We start from the raw sequence: 18,401 nt of genomic DNA, 5'->3' as shown, positions 1-18,401 counted from the left end.
TATTATTTATATTAAATTTTTTTTGATTATTATATAAATTTTATAAAACAATTTTGGCCCATTCCAAACCCTGTTTTTCCATTAAGTGCAGGAGTTGATCGCATTCTGTTTATAGTTTTGAATTTTGAAAAGTTCTCATGTTATGACCCTCGATGTCGCTAATTGAATTTTTTCATAGAATCCGAAGTTGAAATATTATTATAACAAAATAAATATGTTATAGATATTAGACACTAGTGTAAAGGCAGATGCCTTTATTCACTCAGCCATATGAATGCCCCGCTGCTCGTTTTACAAATGGTCCCTAAGTATTGACTTTTTGTTGCTATTCCTTTACTCACCATTTAGGTACATACAATTCTATATGCTTTTCAATCCTAATTGTGTGGAATAATTATAGGCGCGCTCTAAGAGCTTAGTAACATTAGGTTTATAGCATTGCTTTTATAAGCAGTACTTTCGCTGTTCACTATTATGTCAATATTATATTTTACAGTAGACGCATTTTTATTCTAAAAAAAATCGGCACAAACTATCGTTTAAGCCCTAATTTTATTATTCATTATTGAAGTGAATCAACAAGGAAATTTATTTGGGAAAAACATTTATTTCTCTAACAAATAACTGATGCTAAGAGAGAGAGAGATAAATACATCTTCATGGTATATCTTAGAGAATAAAATCTGTTTATGAAAATAAAGGCTGCTGCCGACACACAGGCGCCATGGTTTTGAAGACTGGCCTAAATCTCCCTTGCTCACGGTATAGAGGAATAAAGAATGTGAGTGTAGACTTAGTATGCGATATTGGAATGCTGAAGAATACAGACTATAAGCGTAATTGTAGTTACGGAAATTAACGAAAACAGAAAAACAAATTTGTTTGTTATCGACTAGTAATCGGTTTATTTTAGCTGTGTTATCGACAGGGTAAGGATGTGCTATTCGTTTTATATCGAAGTATTACAAACTTATTATCGATAACAAGGGTTAACGATGAGCTATTGATTTTTGTCCAAGATTTATATCGAAAAAATATCGTTTGATTAACGCAAAGTTATCGACATATTACCAACAAGTTATAGAGATGTTATAAAAGAAGTTATCGATAAGTTATCGATTTGTTATAAAAAATTTATCGATGTGATATTTTAAAGTTATAGATTTACTACAAGGTTTATGGATAAATTATAATAAATTTACCGATTTTTTATTGAAAAGGTATCTATTTTATATCGGTGTGCTACCAATTCATTATAGGCGTGCTATCGATTTGCTATCAACTTATTTTCGTAAAGCTATCGATTTGTTATCAGAATGTTATCGATTTGCTATCAAAGAGCCATAGAATTGATATCTAAAAGCTCTCGATTTCTTATCGGAGTGCTACCAACTTATTAACGGCGTTGTATCGATTTGCTAGCGATGACGCATTGGTTTGTTATGAAACTGATACCGATAAAAGTTTACTACAAAATCGATGGCACCTCTGTAACCCGGCTACAATAAGACAAAAATAAACTAATAAGAAGCCGGTGACTCGGCCATAACAAGCCGATAACAAATCGATAGCTCTAAAATACTAATTCGCTGTCGTAATGGTCTGATAATAAAACATCAGCCAGTCGGTATCGTTTGTTACAGCTTAGAAGTTGTTATAGCTCTTCTCAGAAAGCCCTCCTCTGTTGTGATTTAACTTATATCAAACACAGTTGAAAAAGGTGTTTTTAACCTAAAGACATTAGTTTTCTTGACGTTCCCCTGTATGTTTACAAATTTAACTTTTTTTACACTTTCAATTTGGAAAGTTGGTAACACTTTAAACGTTTGAATTAAGTAGCGCCGCAACTAAATACACCCTGTACTACAGCGGAAGTTTTTAACTACTAGATTCTACATACATATGTACATCTGTTGCATTTTCTATTACATATAATATCATTTTGTAGGTCGTTGCATAGAATTTTGATTAGCGCCATTACACTAAACTTAGAAGACTTTATGTCTCAACTCAGTTGCCGCACTTACTAATTCTTACAATATATGCGAGTGCTGATTTTCCATTTCTAGGCTAAACGACCGAAATTCCATATGATTTTTATGACTGAAAGTCAGGCGACAACATTCAACTTCTTAGATGGTCATTTGAATTGTGATAGAATTTTAATAGGGTGTTTAACTTTGTAAAGTACTTTGACACATTAGTGTACCAATTTTTTTTCAGCCACAATAACGTTACGCAGCATACGCTTCAGCAACTTGCTGCATGTTTAATGCATTTACTGCAAGCGGAAATGTGTTAATGGAAAAATAAGGATCCCTCAAGGCAAAAATGAGAATTTATCGGTACACAAATGACCCAGCACTTAAAGTGTCCTATATCTCTTGAAGCAAGCAAGATTTTCCAAACTCTTGTTTTGCATTGAATAACGTTAACGATTCAAGCGCGATGGGAGATATTCGGTTTATCGACAACTACTGATGACTTAAATGATTATTGTGAACATCTCTTGACCCAAGAAAAATTAAATTTTTTTTTGCATTGTATAGCTACCTCCTTGTAGAATGAGGCACAACTTCACTTAAGGTTCTACCATTAACAGTTGGCGCGATAAGTGGGTTAATCAATTTATCGATAACCACTGTCGCTTTGTGTATGTCTCCTAAATCAAGACAAATGGAACCCTGAGTCATATTTTGTCATTAATGTCATGTTAATTTACAAACAAGTATATAATGCGAGGAAAAAGTTAAGAAAATTTGTCTTGAATGAAAAGAAATGAAGAAATTAAAGCGCTGGGTCATTTGTGTACCGAGAAATTCCCATTTTGCTCTGAAGAGTTAATGAAAGAAATGTATGTCAAATTGTGGGTTAACCCAGTACCTTTATATTACAAGAACAAAAACTTCTCCATTTGATTTGCTTCAAGAGATATATACAAACTGACAGTAGTTATCGAAAAATCGATTAACCCACTTAACACCTTAACCGTTAATGATAGAAACTTTCAACAAATTGTGTCCTAATCTATTAGTACATACCTATATAACGCAACAAAAAAAATCGGAGATCAATTGCAAAGCGAGCAGCGGGCATTTATATGGCTGAGTGGTTAAAGGCATCTGCCTTTACACTGCAGACTGGTCGGTCTTATATGGAGTTGGTGGCCAAAAATACTTCCAGTAGAGATATCAACGTGAAACTTTGGTGACGGCTTTACAAATATGTGAGAATTATCTTTTCATAAAATTGGTGCGGGTGATACCTTTCATACTGAACCACAACCACCCACTTTCACCGCATGCATATACATGCGCGATAGTTTGCATTGGTAAGATGTCTCTAAGGTTATTAAAAGATCTAGCATACATAACAATAACAAAACAAACACACACACAAGTTTACATTTGCAACTCGTCGACTGCATAAAATAATGTCGTATGTTACGTGTGAGCACATATAACATACGACAATAATTTATCAGGGTGACGCTATCATAAAACTGTCGCAAAACATAGTTAGTGGCAGAAAGTGGCAGCTGATATTAACACTTTTGAATCTAAAACCTTTGGTTATTAATAAGATGTAAGTCCCAACGTGAGGATTGGTGACGAACCGAACTCAAACTTTAGCTGAAATTAAAATATTTGTGCAAATAAACACTAATAAAGGCACTGGCGAAATTTTAAATAACAAAAAAAAAAAATACAATGAGCTAAAGACACTGAAATTATTTCAAAATGAAGTAAATATTTTTGAATTCAATATTCATTTTGATTTATTTCAATACAATGATATTTTATGTATTTTTAAATAGCTTAAACTTGCACTTTATTTTTAACTTGCTCACACTGCAAAAACCAACTAATACCATAACCTCATTTTTGAAGCTATTTTTAAAAAGTACAGTTCGAATACAAGAAAAACAAATATACCTTTTAAAATGCTGTTCTAAGAAGAGATACTAACGATACATTTTGCGACAAACTTTTCACTTGGATTTTTTTATTTTTGGCCTATGAAACCGACCACTGTGCATTGGTATGAATGTTGGAGATTTGAGTTCAATACTCAGCTCCCGAGAAGCTAGCTGATGAAGAAGTGAAATTCATAAACATGTCCCAGTAACCATCGCCGTTTGTAAACTTTGCAATTTTTCTCTAATATCAATAACAAAAAAATTTAAATTTTGCTTGATTCAAGAGATATATACAATAATCGGTTTAGTCGTCAGTAGTTGTCGATAATCCTGATATCTCACGTAGCGCTTGAACCGTTAATGATAGCACCCAATTTAAATGCTGGTTCATTTGTGTTCTGATAGCCTCTCGTTTTTGCCTAGATGGGTTAACGATGTAACCTTTTGTCAAATTGTGAATTAATCTGAAAGTAGATGAATTCCAATTTTGCCCTGAAGTGTTAATGATGGAACTTTATTTGAAATTGTCGATTTATCTACAAGTAGGTAGCCATATACTGCAAAAACAAAGTCTTTGTCATTTGGCTTCGTTCAAGAGATATACAAAAATTTATAATAAGCTCATTCCATTTCAGGACACCCGGTCCGCGCAGGACATGTTGTTCTTTGGTAAAAATAATGGAACAAGTGTTTTTTTTTTTTTTTCGGATTTATCGGCAACTGAATTCGATAAAATGTAATCGATATTTTATTCGCCTATTTTTTCAACAGTCAATAACTTTAAAAAAAAAAAAAAAAAAAGATTAATATTCAAAAATTCATATTTCGAAAACAACGAGTTTTGGCTAATACCTATTTACCCAAGTTGAAATATAAACTGATCACTCGAATAGAAAAAGTTTACAAAAAAAAAAACTGATCACTCGAATAGAAAAAGTTTACAAAAAAAAAAAAATAACTTATTTTGAAATATTAATTAAAAAAAAATCATAAATTTTTAAAAGTAAATATTTTTTTTAACTATATGCTATTGCTTATAAATTTATATAAAATTAAAAGTAATAACGAACATTTCAAAGAAAAAATCAATATATGGGGGGAAAAAATATTTAATATTCAAAAATTCATATCTCGAACTCAACGAGTTTTGGCTAATAGGCATTTCAAATTGAAAAATGGAGTGTTCGCTCAATATAGAAAAAGTTTAAACAAAAAAAAAAAAAATATCCTTTTTTGAGAAATTAATTTTTGAAAAAAGTCATACATTTTTACTAAATACTGAAAAAAATAATTTTTTTGTAAACTATATGCTATTTTTTATAAATTTATATAAAGGTAAATGTAATAGCGAACATTTCAAAGAAAAAATCACGAGAATCGGTTAAATTTTGACAAATGGATTTAAATTACTTGGTTACCTGGTGTAATGTAAATAATATGCCGCTCAATCTCAAAAAATGTAAATTCATGTGTTTTTCTCGGAGAATTTTGTCACCAGCTTCATATACAATTAACAACTATAGTCTAGAAACTGTAAGTAATTTTATTGATTTGGGAGTCATGATGGATTCCAAACTTAGTTTCAATCTTCATATTAATGCTATAGTGAATAAAGGCAAAGCTGTTTTTGTATTTGTTAAACGGTGGTCAAAAGAATTTAACGACCCTTACATAACTAAATCACTTTTTACAACATTAGTTAGGCCAATATTAGAATACGGCTTAATAATTTGGAATCCGCGTTATCAAGTCCATGCAGACAGACTCGAATCAATGCAAAAACAATTTTTACTATTTGACTCAAGAAATTGTCAATGGGACTCTTTAACTAATCTTCCACCTTAAACTAATCGATTAAAACTTATCAATCTTCCCATTCTTGCTAGTCGAAGGCAAATGCTTGGTGTAATATTTATGACAAAACTTTTAAATGGATCAATTTCGAGCCCATTCCTTCTGAATGAAATGAACTATTGCGTTCCCTCTCGGACATCGAGACACTTCAAACCTCTTCTGCTGAAACAACGTAGAACGAATTTCGAACAAAATGAACCGTTTCGGCGTTTATGCCAATATTATAACTCTCACTCAAACACATTTGATAGCTGGGACTCCCTTTTTTCTATAAAAAAGATTGTTCTCACCTCTCTTAATAATTAATATATAATACGTTTGCTTCTGTTCTCTTTACGTATTACGCTTGGCTGATGAAATCTCTTCTGTAGCTGAGCAGTCTCAGATCGCGACGCTTGACAAACCGCTGCCCATCAAAGACTCGGCAAAAACAAAAAACAAAAAAAAAAAGGTTATTAAAAGTTATTCACCCCTATCCTGCATTTCGAATTGGATTGGAATTTTTTCGATTTGGCAAATTTGGTATTCTGTGTTCCAATCTCTTCGATCCAACTTCGAATCGTTCGATTTTGTGTATTCTGCATTTCGATCGTAGTTCCGTTTTTTCTAAGTTGCAAATTAGTTGGCGGAAAAATATTTTCTTTTTATTTTTTTATTAATTTATAACAGAATTTTAACAAAAATGTAAGTAAAACTTGTGAAGAAACGTAGAAGGCTTGTTGATGATTGTTTTTTATATGTTTCCAGGTCAAAAATAACATGTCGATGTCGAAGTCCTTGGACGTATTTGCCCCGCAAAAGTATCTAACACATACTTGAAAGCATCATTATCAACAATACTTGCGGAAAGAATAAATAAATCTTCATAAAGTATTTTAGGCCAGTGCAATGAAGTTAGCATCTATAAAATTCAGAAAATGTCAAATATATTCGTGAATGAATCCGTTTTAACAAAACTTGGTGGCCGTGGCAGGGAATTGGCCAAAAGAACGACAAAAACATACTTACAATTATGAAATCACTTCACCCAAAAAAATATAACACTGCGGCAATATATTCTATTGCTTTTTTTTATACAAAATGGCGTGGATAATAAAATATAAAAAATTTTCAGTGTTTTTTACAAATTTTCTTTACTTTAATATGTTCCAATGTTCACACATTCCGTACAAACAGCTGATTTCGAAAAATTATTTGCTCTTCCTCTTCTCGTTACGATTCCGTCGTAATGCAGAATACCCAACTTCGATTAAAGCGGAGCGTAGAACGGGAACGCAATCAAAATGCAGAATATATATATAAATCGATCGTGTGTACAGGATTAGCCTGGTTTCATTGGGCCATTTGAGGGCAGCGCGCTGCCACAGCTTCCATTAAAAAAAAAAAGTTATTGACAGTTGAAAAAATAGGTGAATAAAATATCGATTGCATTTTATCAAATTCAGTTGCCGATAAATCCAAAAAAAATTTTTTTGAGACAAAAAAAAAAAACAAACACGTGTTTCATTATTTTGACCATATTAAAATTTCATCGAAATCAAAAATCATGTCCTGCGCGGACCGGGTGCCTTGAAATGGACTGAGCCAATAGTTATCCATAAACCGATTAACCTACGTAGCACCTGACCCATTACGCCTTTTAAATTGCGAACCTCAACAACTGATGCAGGGGTATTGTATGTTCTTACGCGGGTGTTGGACCAAACCTGCATGGATGAGCTTGTGCAATGCCAAAAAAAAAATGAACCAACAAATTAAAAAAAGAGACAGAACGTTTGATGGTGAAGATGGTAGCGTGGTTTCAAAAATGAATGTCAAAAAACACAGTTTATGTAAAATGGCGGATAAGAAGAAGAAGTGGAACTACATCTACATATTTGTATCCTACGTATAACTAACCATATCAATCAAACTAAATAAAATAAAAAAATAAATGTAAGGCGCGATAAACTCCGAAGAGATCTAAGGCCGAGCTTCTCTTCCAATTTGCGTCGTGCTCCTCTTGATTTTTCCCTACAAATTGGCCGGACGGGACCTACATGTTTTATGCCGACTCCGAACGGCATCTGCAAGACAGATGAGTTTTCACTGAGAGCTTTTCATGGCAGAAATACAATCGGAGCGCTTGCCAGACACTGCCGAGGGGCGACCCCGCTTAGAAAAATTTTCTTCTAATTGAAAAATCTTATTTCTAAAATTTTGATGTTGCTTTGCCCGGGAGTTGAACCCAGGGCATTCGGTGTGATAGGCGGAGCACGCTACCATCACACCACGGTGGCCGCAATCAATCAAACTCCATGATCGAAAAATATGTAGATGAATTTTTGTATGAAAATATTCCATGTATTGTTTTTAGCGATTTCTTGACCCCTCAAACGTAGGCGCTTCTTTTCTCGTGTTTTAGTCTTTTATCATCGCCATATGTGGCAAAATTGATTCTATCTGTTAAAAAGCCTGTTGGGAAAAATTCCTCAGGGATCTGGTAGCATGATGCCAGTAAAAGTCAAATGGTTGATATGGCAGCGAAAATAATTGTGCTTTCAAACACGTTCATCAAATCAAATCATGAATTTATATAGCGAAAAAAAAATTTTGTAAAATTACTCTGTTCAAATATCTAACCTAATTTTGCCGGTGGTGATAAATTTTTGGTAGAACAACTTCTTATTTATTGAAAAAAGTGGTTTAACTTGGTTTATTGCATCACGTTGCTTATTTATGGATATATCTGTAAATTTGCTGAAAAGCTTTTCAAACACGTTTCCAAACATACTTCATTTTGAAAACCTGCTTCATACCTTTGTAGATAAAAGCTCTAAAAGTTTCGAAAATTAAATGCGCAAATTATTCTAAACCCATGCTATCATTAGTTATGCCAGTAATTTTTATTTTGTGTATTATCAGAACGATCGGATTCTTAATGAATCCACAATGGAACATCAATAAAATCTACACCTGCACGCATGACTAAGCTTTGCTAATTGTGGGTAAACAATAATAGATATCGCTGTGAACATAAGCCCACGCTACGTCATAACCATATATATACTAGGGACGCCGATTTTCAAGATTTTTAGCTTCTCGGGTTTACGGATCCAAAAGTTCAATTTCGGGATACGGGGGTTACCCATCACCAAGTACCATGTTTAGGTTTCTTGATAGTTTTCCATAAAGTTGCAACATATATGTCCATAAACATGAAGGGTAATTGCGAAACACGCTGTAAGCGCCAATTTCTACAAGCAATAACTCATTGCCCAAAGTGAAAATAATACAAGGCAATTGTTATCTATTCCTTTTATATAAAATTCAAATTATGTATATATGTAGGTGTAGATCCGGCTGCGTCCTAAACGGTCGATCCGTCGATCTCAACCAAATTTGAAACACCTATTAGAAGCTTTCCAAGGATGCTCATAAAATAAATTCGATACATAAAAGGGCCGTGGAAACTTTCATATAAATGAAGTTTTTGATACTGTATAACTCTGGTAGTATTTATGTTAGAATATTGAAATTCGAAAGGAGCTATATTAAGACAATTCCTAACACCGCCAATAAAATAAGGGGTGAGGAAGAAGTGGACGTGGCACCTCCCACAAAAATGGAATATTTCATACTGCGTATCTCTGGATGTAGTTATTGTACAATAATAAAGTTTGAACAAAGCAAGGGCCATATGACGTTACGTCCTAACACCTCCAGTAAAATCCGGAAATGAGGAAAAGGTGTCATGGCATTTTCTCTACAGATGGGATTTTTCAGTACTATGGCTGCGGTACAAACATAATGTAACGAATTTACTGCAATTCCCCTTATTTGCAATCTTCTGCTAACGTTCGAATCACTAAACTGTTGAATAAATAACTCCACTATTCAATAATGCAAAATGGCCTTTATTAAAGTTATTCACAATATAATTTCTTGACAACACTACTATTGCTCGCCAGGTGGCTTTTAAAATCAAACTGATTGTAGCGCCTCTACTGTTGCTGCCTTTTATACTCTCTGATTTCCTCGTTCGCATCTTCTAGGCACTTCCATTTCCAGAATCTACTAGTTGGTTATCTGCTATAATTATAACTATAGATGTACGTATATAGCTCTCATATGCGCGTGTATTTGTAAGCGATACTTCCACAATTATAATTGCATATCTCACATAAGATATCTGCATGTGTTTGTGCGTTGCTTCTCCGCTGCGTGTACGTACATATGTGTAGGCATAACGATTGAATTATTGATGTGCATAGAGCACTGCTTAGCATCGGCTTAGTGTTGCTAATATTCGTAACAATAGCTTATTTTAACGAAACCTCCATTTCAGCGATAAATCTTTTTATTTAAACTCCAAAATATTACAAAAAATATCGTGTATCGAAGCTCAAAACATGGACATAGCCAGCACCGGGTTCAAGCATAAAAATATACATCAAGCTCCATGGCTGTCCCTCGATCGAAATACACGTAATTAGATCGACCATGTTCAGATAGACCGACGGCATGCCTTTAATGTTGTTTGTTTTAGTTGCATGCACAATCCTAGTCCCTAACATAGATTTAGATCGCCACCTTGTCGCAGCCAAAATATGCGCCCGCCTCTGCAGGCATGTCTAAAAGGGAGCAACAAAACGGACAAAGAAAGCAAGACTTCAAAAGGCTGCAATCGCAACAGACTCCCAACAAAGTCGGTAGTTTGTCTCCCGTACCTGCTTTCTGAGAGCATAAGTCAAGTGGGAGCATATATGTAGAGCACATTTTACCGCTGCCGTAGAAACAATTGGTAACCGGCGTCAGAAAGAACTCCGCCCAAAGGGCAACGTTAAAATCGTACGCAACAAGACGAGAGAACGCTAACAGGATTTGAAAGGAAAGCGATATGTTTTTGCAAGAAGAAACAAATGGCGGCAGAAAGGCATGAGTGCGGGAACTGAGAAACAAATTTTTGTTTGATGTTTGTATTGTCTCCTCAGGCCCAGGCAAAAAATCATTATAAATATTCGTTGCTTTTGAAATTCGGCTTAAAATTTGCACATGGAACAACTAAAGACTGTCCTGAATTAAAAAAAATGTCTTAGTACCTCTAAATCGCGGGCGCCCTGGTTTCATTTAGTTATTCAAATTACAATGGTACATCCAATTTTTTGACATCAATTTTATCTTCTGCATAGTTCATATTCACGCAGTAAATTTAATTTTTTTTACATATCTTTCAATTATATGATCAATATCCATCTCAATATCGAAATGGGTATTTAAAAGTGCAAGACCAGTGAGTCTGTTCTCGGACTTTGTGGACCGTAATCACGTTTTCAACCGGCGAAGTGTCGAAAAACTCCTTTCAGCACAAGCATTGCTAGCTGGAAGCGTGGCCAGAATTTTGATAAGAGCATTTATTGATGGAAACGCATATTCATTGCAATCATTTAAAACTTTTTCAGCTGATAGTGGAATTAATTTTTTGTGTTGCTTATCAGACCAGCGTTCTGACCGCACTTCGTACTCTTCATCTAGATTAATTTTATCTACTCCATTAAGAGATGCGTATCGTTTACCAAGATCTTGGACAAGCTCTTTAGACAAATTATTTTGTTGCAGTGTATTATCTTTGATGATTCACGATTGGAGTAGCAAATTAAGATTAAAAACTTGCAATGTATCTTCAGGTAATCTACCTTGTAAATTAATTATGATATGATCAAGAAAAGCTATATAAATTGCTTTTCGATAATACTCTTCAGCGTCTGATGAAGTGTAATTCGCTCGATGTATTTGCCTTTTAGCAATTCGTGGGAGGACAATATCAAACTTCAACTCATCTGCTAAAGCGACCATTTTTTTGTAAAGTCCCGAAAAACGACTTCCTGCTTCAAGTCTATGGTTTTTTAATGTTCGCAAAGTGTCACTCAATGCTTCAGAAGCTTGATTCAAATCTATTGACGGTGTTTGCAAAAGTAAGCTTAGTGGTCGCGTAACAGAAAGTACATTGGTCAAATAAATCATTGAAATCACAAACTCTGTCTCGCAAATAGATTTCAACATAGAACGGCCCTCAGAACTTTTTGTTGAATCTTGCCAAGTAGAAATTTCTTGAAACGAAGCAACAATTTTTGTGATGCTATTGGATTTTTTGCGACCTGTGTTCTTGTAAATATTTGGCGATTCTACTGGCTCAAGGTCTTTTTAATAAATGAAACACATAGGTTTTTTTCCTCCGATATATTCATCACCAACATTTTAAGCAACATAACAGCGAACTCTGCATTTAGTATCAAAAATACAATTGATTTTAAAGAGAGAATTAATAACACATTTATATGCGACGATGAGAAATTGGTTTCTTTCGATGTGGTCTCGCTGTTTCCAGTGATTGCGGACATAATAGTGGAAGAACTGTTAACCACCACAATAGAAAAACTAGCACAGCCATGATATTGCTAACAAAGTACGTTGATGATCTGTTCGCGATAGTCTCCGAAAAAGAAGTACATAACACACTCAACGCTCTCAACACTTTCCATAAAAACATTAAATTTACATTAGAAATAGAGGAAGATGGAAAACTACCGTATCTAGACTCCATTGTGATAAAAAGAGGAAATCAACTAAAGTTATCGTGGTATAAGAAGCAAATAACTTCAGGACGAATCAATAGCTTCCACTCAAAACACCCGAAGTCAATGATAATGAATACAGCAATGTGCTGTATACAACGGATGCTGCGTATTTCGGACGACACGTACCACAACGAGGTAATAAGAGAAGCGGAAAATATATTGAAGAGCAATGACTTCCCGAACAACATTATTAAAACATTAATTAGAAATGCAAAATCTAACAAAGGAAAACAAAAATCCGAAAAACCTACCATTTTTAGATCCGTAACATATATACGGCGGTTATTAGAACGACTCGCAAAGTCTCATTGCTATGACGGAGAAATAGTTAAAATTGCACATAAACCTAACAACAGATTAAGGTGTTTCTTTAACAAAACAAAAGCAAAGATACCCGAAACCGAAAAAAGCAATGTCATATATAAAATCCCATGCGGCGGCAAAAACAACGAACCATGTAACAGCGTTTACGTAGGAACAACAAAATCAAAATTAGAAACAAGGTTTTCGCAACACAAATCAGATTTAAAATATTGCCAACAGTCTAATAATCAAAAAACGGCACTAATGTCTCACTGTGCAGCTAGCGGTCATATACCGAGCTTCGAGAGCGCGAGCATTCTCCAACAAGAGCAACACTACAATAAGTGATTTATATTGGAAATGCTACATATCGTAAACACTCCAGAACACATTAGACTGAACTATAAAGCTGACATTGACCATTCCGCTCACAACTATAAATATTTACTAACAAACAAACGAACAGTACCAAACTCCACGTCACGGCTGAAGGAGGTGTAAAATAATGTATGTGATATTTTTAATCAATTTTATTGTAAAGTTTTTGGTTTTGATTATTATATAAAAAAAAAAATTTTTGTTTACGTTTGTAGTTCCATGAGGACGGCTACCGTAGTGTAACCGAAATATATCGGAGGAAAAAAACCTATGTGTTTCATTTATTAAAAAGAGCCAGCAGAATCGGCAAAAAATTTTGTGATGTTTTCTTCAAACTGCATTATACCATCATGTTTTTCAGACCAGCGTGTTTCACATGGACCACTTAATGATTCCTGCAGATGATTTTTGAAAACTATGGTACGTTTCGGAGACTGATTTGGAAAACTGATAATTTTTTTCATCAACGCAATACAATTCTTTGTTTGTAGAACTTTCGACGTTTCGCAAGCGAGTTATTAAGACAATGGTTGAAACACGGACAATGATTAGCATTGGTACATATTTTAATAAGTTCCTGCACAGCTCCCTTAACTTCTGATGTCATTACAAAACATCCATCCGTTCCAATTCCAACGCAATCTTCGAAGGGTAGTCCTAAATTATTAAATCACTATGTGTGCCAAGGCTACACCTGTAAATTTTTTTTCTCCATTTATAACATCTTCTTCTCGGATCGAATGGTACGCATCAAGGAAAGTTATAAAATCTTCTCTTATATTGCCATCATATAAGATTCTGAATAAACTTTATTCAATAAACTAAGGTTTGATTCAGTATGTTATCAACAGCGCAAATATTTCTGAGCATTGGACTGATTTGCAAGAACATTCTTACTGTTGAGCGCTAATAATATTTGAAAATTGATACTCGATTAAAGTATGCATACAAAAACTGCATTATGAAAAGTAACGATCAAATATCCATCATATTTATACAAATACTGTATATAAATAGTTGGTTTCTGGGACTTCGTGAAAAAATTTTGTTCCCCCTTCAAACCCGCTACTGGATCGGACCATTATAGCATATGTCCCCCATACAAGCGATCTTTTAGAAAAGATAATTTTTGTCATATCTTCCTCAATTTATCAGACTGAAGCGTCAAACTTCACCATATGCTTTAGGATATTGCACATATTTTTGTCTTAAAAAATTGATGAGATCGGTCATATATTTAGCATATATCCGCCCCAACCTATTGTTGAGATAAGAAGCTTTTCGTAATTACTACCTCATTTTAACAGGTAGAGGTTTCAAATTTCACGGAATGCTTACGTATAGAGCACTGATTGTTGTCTGAAAAAATTTTATAGATCGGTGTCATATATAGTATATATCCCATACAACCAATTGTTCAGATAAGAAACTTTTCCTAATTTTTGCCCCATTTAAACAGCTAGAAACTTCAAATTCCACCATATGCTCTCGTATATAGCAAATATTGTTGTCCGCAAAATTCGCAGAGATCAGTTGTATATATAGCATATGTCCCCTACAACCGATTGTTCAGATAAGAAAATTTTCGCAATTTCTACACCATTTTAACAGCTGAAAGCTTCAAAATTTACCGAATGCTTACGTATATAGCATATATCGTTGTCTGAAAAAATTATAGAGATCGGTGGTATATATATTATATACCCCAAATAAACTGTCACTGCCCTCTTTTTAGTGGCTAGATGCTTCAAATTTCATTAAATACTTACGTTTACGTTATATATTGTTAAGATAAGTGATTCATTGTCATAGCTATTTCACGCAGCCCACAAAAAACGTGGAAACTTTCTTCCCCTCACAGAAACTACCTACACTCCTGCCTACATCGCACAAACTACCTACCTGTTTTTTATAAATTATTAAGATAAGTGATTCATTGTCATAGCTATTTCACGCAGCCACAAAAAACGTGGCAAACTTTGCACCCTCACACAAACTACCTATCTATTTTTTATATATCGTTCATAGAAGTGATTCATTGTCATATCTATTTCACGCAGCCCACGAAAAATGTGAAACTTTGCATCTTCGCTACATACCTATTTTATATTTATCTTAAAAATCGCTTAGGTATGTACATCTGTTCACTATATATTCCATATCTTATATAGCCGATTATTTGGATATTACGAATGGGATAAGGTTCTTGTTCAGCCATATACATGAAAGGTATGAAGTCTTCGGCACAGCCGAAGACAGTCCCTTCTTTACTTGTTTGTTTTTTTTTGCTTTTTTATCTTATATATAGAGTTTTGATCAATGAAATAGTAGTGTATGCTTCACATTACTTATTATCTATGCATCTTATGCAATGAAGATATAACCTTTATTTTTCATTATGTGATGCCTTGGGTATAACCTACTTTTGTAGCAAATTTTTAAGAAATCAAATGTTACCACGTTATTTTTAATGCAGGGAACTATGGGGCAATTCATGATAAGGGGAAAAGGGTCTTGCATTCTGTCGAACAGCTAATATTCCCTGCAAGAACCTCTTTAGATAGATTACCAAAGGTCTTAATGAACGTTTTTACGAGTCTATAAAAATAAATTGATATTTTAGCGAGTTTTGAGATAATTTGTGATTATTTTGCATATTCTGCTATCGTTCGGGCTGAACTCTCGGATAAATAACTCAAATATTCAGTATAGAAATATCTCCTTTATTTAGAACTCTACTGTTGTACAATACTCGCATACTTAACTAAAAGTGCGTTAAAATCAAACTGACTCCTTATTCCTCAGTTTTCGTTGCTTTTATACTCTGTGTTGCCTCGTTCGCATATTTCTCCTAAGGTCTAAACTTTTCACGAACATGCCTTCTGTGCGTGTGTATGTGTGAGTAACAACTTCTACTTTTAGCTGACGATAATGTGATGCGTCATTGTTTCTCTTTCTTCTTCACTCTTATCGGCTGGCCACACTTATGTAATAATCTGTCTGCTTCAAGCTGCTGGTTATGTGTATGTGTGGCTGCTTGCTTTACTGTGTCCATGTACATAAGTGTGGCTGCTTGCTTTATTGTTATTGTGCATACATTTAGTAGCAGCATAGTGATGTATAGAACTGCTTATATTCACCATAATATGTTTATGCGTGTGTGCGTATCTACGCAAGTTCTTCTTCCATTCTCTAACATTGCACATAAAACTGCTGCAGTTAATTCGCGAACTACGAGTAATTTTTAAGCATTTTTTTTACATGATTAGGCTTGTTTTCGCTTGACTCACGATCTGGTGCATTTATATTCAAAAGCATAACTTTGTCACTTCATAGTAAATAATCTTTATTTGTTTTATGAATATGTTTTTCACAAATATTTTTCACTGAATAAAAGGGATTTCATTACTTTTAAAAAGAACTAGAAGCAAATTGCAATCGGTCACAACTGTTTCAACGAACACAACTGTACGCTGTGCGCCCTTGCTTGCTCTAGCTCTTACCGCTCTGAGGCTAGCATCTTTGAATCACACGAACTTTTCTTTAAATGATGTATATTGGAACGATTTTCCGTCATCCCTTGTCCAATTTGGCTTCGAGACAAACTGGTTTCGGCGTTATGCCATCATCAGTGTCGATTTGCGTTCTGATCTGTTGTTGCCGTTTGTCTTGTATTTATAGTTCGTAGGTACATGAGCATCCACATAGTCCAACGAATTAAAACGCAGCGGCTGCGCTGGCTAGGCCATGTTATGCGAATGAAAGATGATGCTCCGGCCAAGAAAGTGTTTCTATCGGAGCCCGCCTATGGAAGCAGAGGTAGAGGGTGGCCCCATTCCGTTGGAAGAACCAGGTGGAAAACGATTTAAACTCACTTGGTGTGACCAATTGGCGCCGGTTGGCGGAGCGAAGGAACGAACGGCGCCTTGTTGGACGGCCATAACCGTTTAGATGGTTAAGCGCCAATTAAGTAAGTAAGTAACGTACATGAGCAAGTGTTGTCAAAATTGATGCTTGTGTATATTTATGTGTATGTGCTGTGTGTTCATTCAGAACCGAGTATGGCATTTACTGATCGATTTGTGTGGCTAACTGAGGCAGGTAAAAGTTAGTAATTCTAGTCGTTTGACCTTCTTTGTGGGTTTGTTGCTTTGGTGCGTTAATTTTCTTTAAACACTACTCAGGTTAGCTTCATGCGCAGCAAATGTAAAATTTTTTGAAAATTCTTATATTTTCTAAATTAAAGCCATACTCCTTTAATGCATAATTACACTGATAATTACTTTTCAACTGATTTTCAACCAAAGGTCAATGCATAGGTGTGTACTTCACACAAATGCTACACATTTGCTTTTACACCAAAATTCGTGAAAATTCTCACTTAACTTTGCGCTGTTAAATAACGCAAATTTACATTATCATTTGCGTTGATACGCGTTCAACATTAATTACACTCAGCCAATGTGACACCTTTGGGTGGGTGCATAAATTAAGTACGCGTAAATGTCGTGTGCGCATGTAGGAAGGGCAACTTAACAGCAACAACCACAACAACAATAGCAACAATGAAATATACCTAGTCAATGGAGCTATGTTTTAGCAACAGCTGTTGGCCATTAACTTGTTTATATGCAAATTTTTTTTTATTGTTTCACCGCTTGACTGGGTGACCACGAATCACATTGGTGCACCGTTTGGTTGTATTAAATTTGTTGTTGTAAGTTCATTGTTCGTCGGCAGAAGTCGGTTGTTTGTGTGGTTGGTATCTTTCCGCAAATTAAATGATTCAGTTGTTTGCAGTCCAAAAAACGACAAGCGCAATATAAATTTATTTGAATTTTTCACGTTTCCACGCAACGTCGCAGCGTGAACTTCATTCGATTTTGGAGGTGAAGGACAGTGAAGTGTTTTTGCTCCTTGATATATATTTTCAATGTTACTTTATAATAATTTTTATTTTGCTGGCGTATCTTAATGATATTCATATTGTAACGAATTTTACTTGCAAATCCTCTTATTTGCAATCCTCTGCTAAGTTCGAATCACTAAACTGTTGAATAAATAATTCCAATATTGAATGATGGAAAAATGGCCTTTATTAAAGTACTTCACTATAACACTTATACTTTGCTACTCGCTGGCTTAATAACCAAACTGATTAATAACTCAAATGAAACTCTACTATTGGCCGCCAGATCGCGTGCTTAAGCAAACTGATTGATAGCTCAACTCAAACTGAATTACTTCCTACTCGCATGTGCCGCTTTTATAGTTTACGCTGCATACTTCTAAGCTCTTCGATTTCCAGAACTTACTAGTTAGTTTCGGCC

The sequence above is a fragment of the Eurosta solidaginis genome, chromosome 3 (assembly GCF_040869045.1).
Source record: "Eurosta solidaginis isolate ZX-2024a chromosome 3, ASM4086904v1, whole genome shotgun sequence".
NCBI classification, from domain to species: Eukaryota; Metazoa; Arthropoda; class Insecta; order Diptera; family Tephritidae; genus Eurosta; species Eurosta solidaginis.
This window is presented reverse-complemented; position numbering follows the sequence as displayed.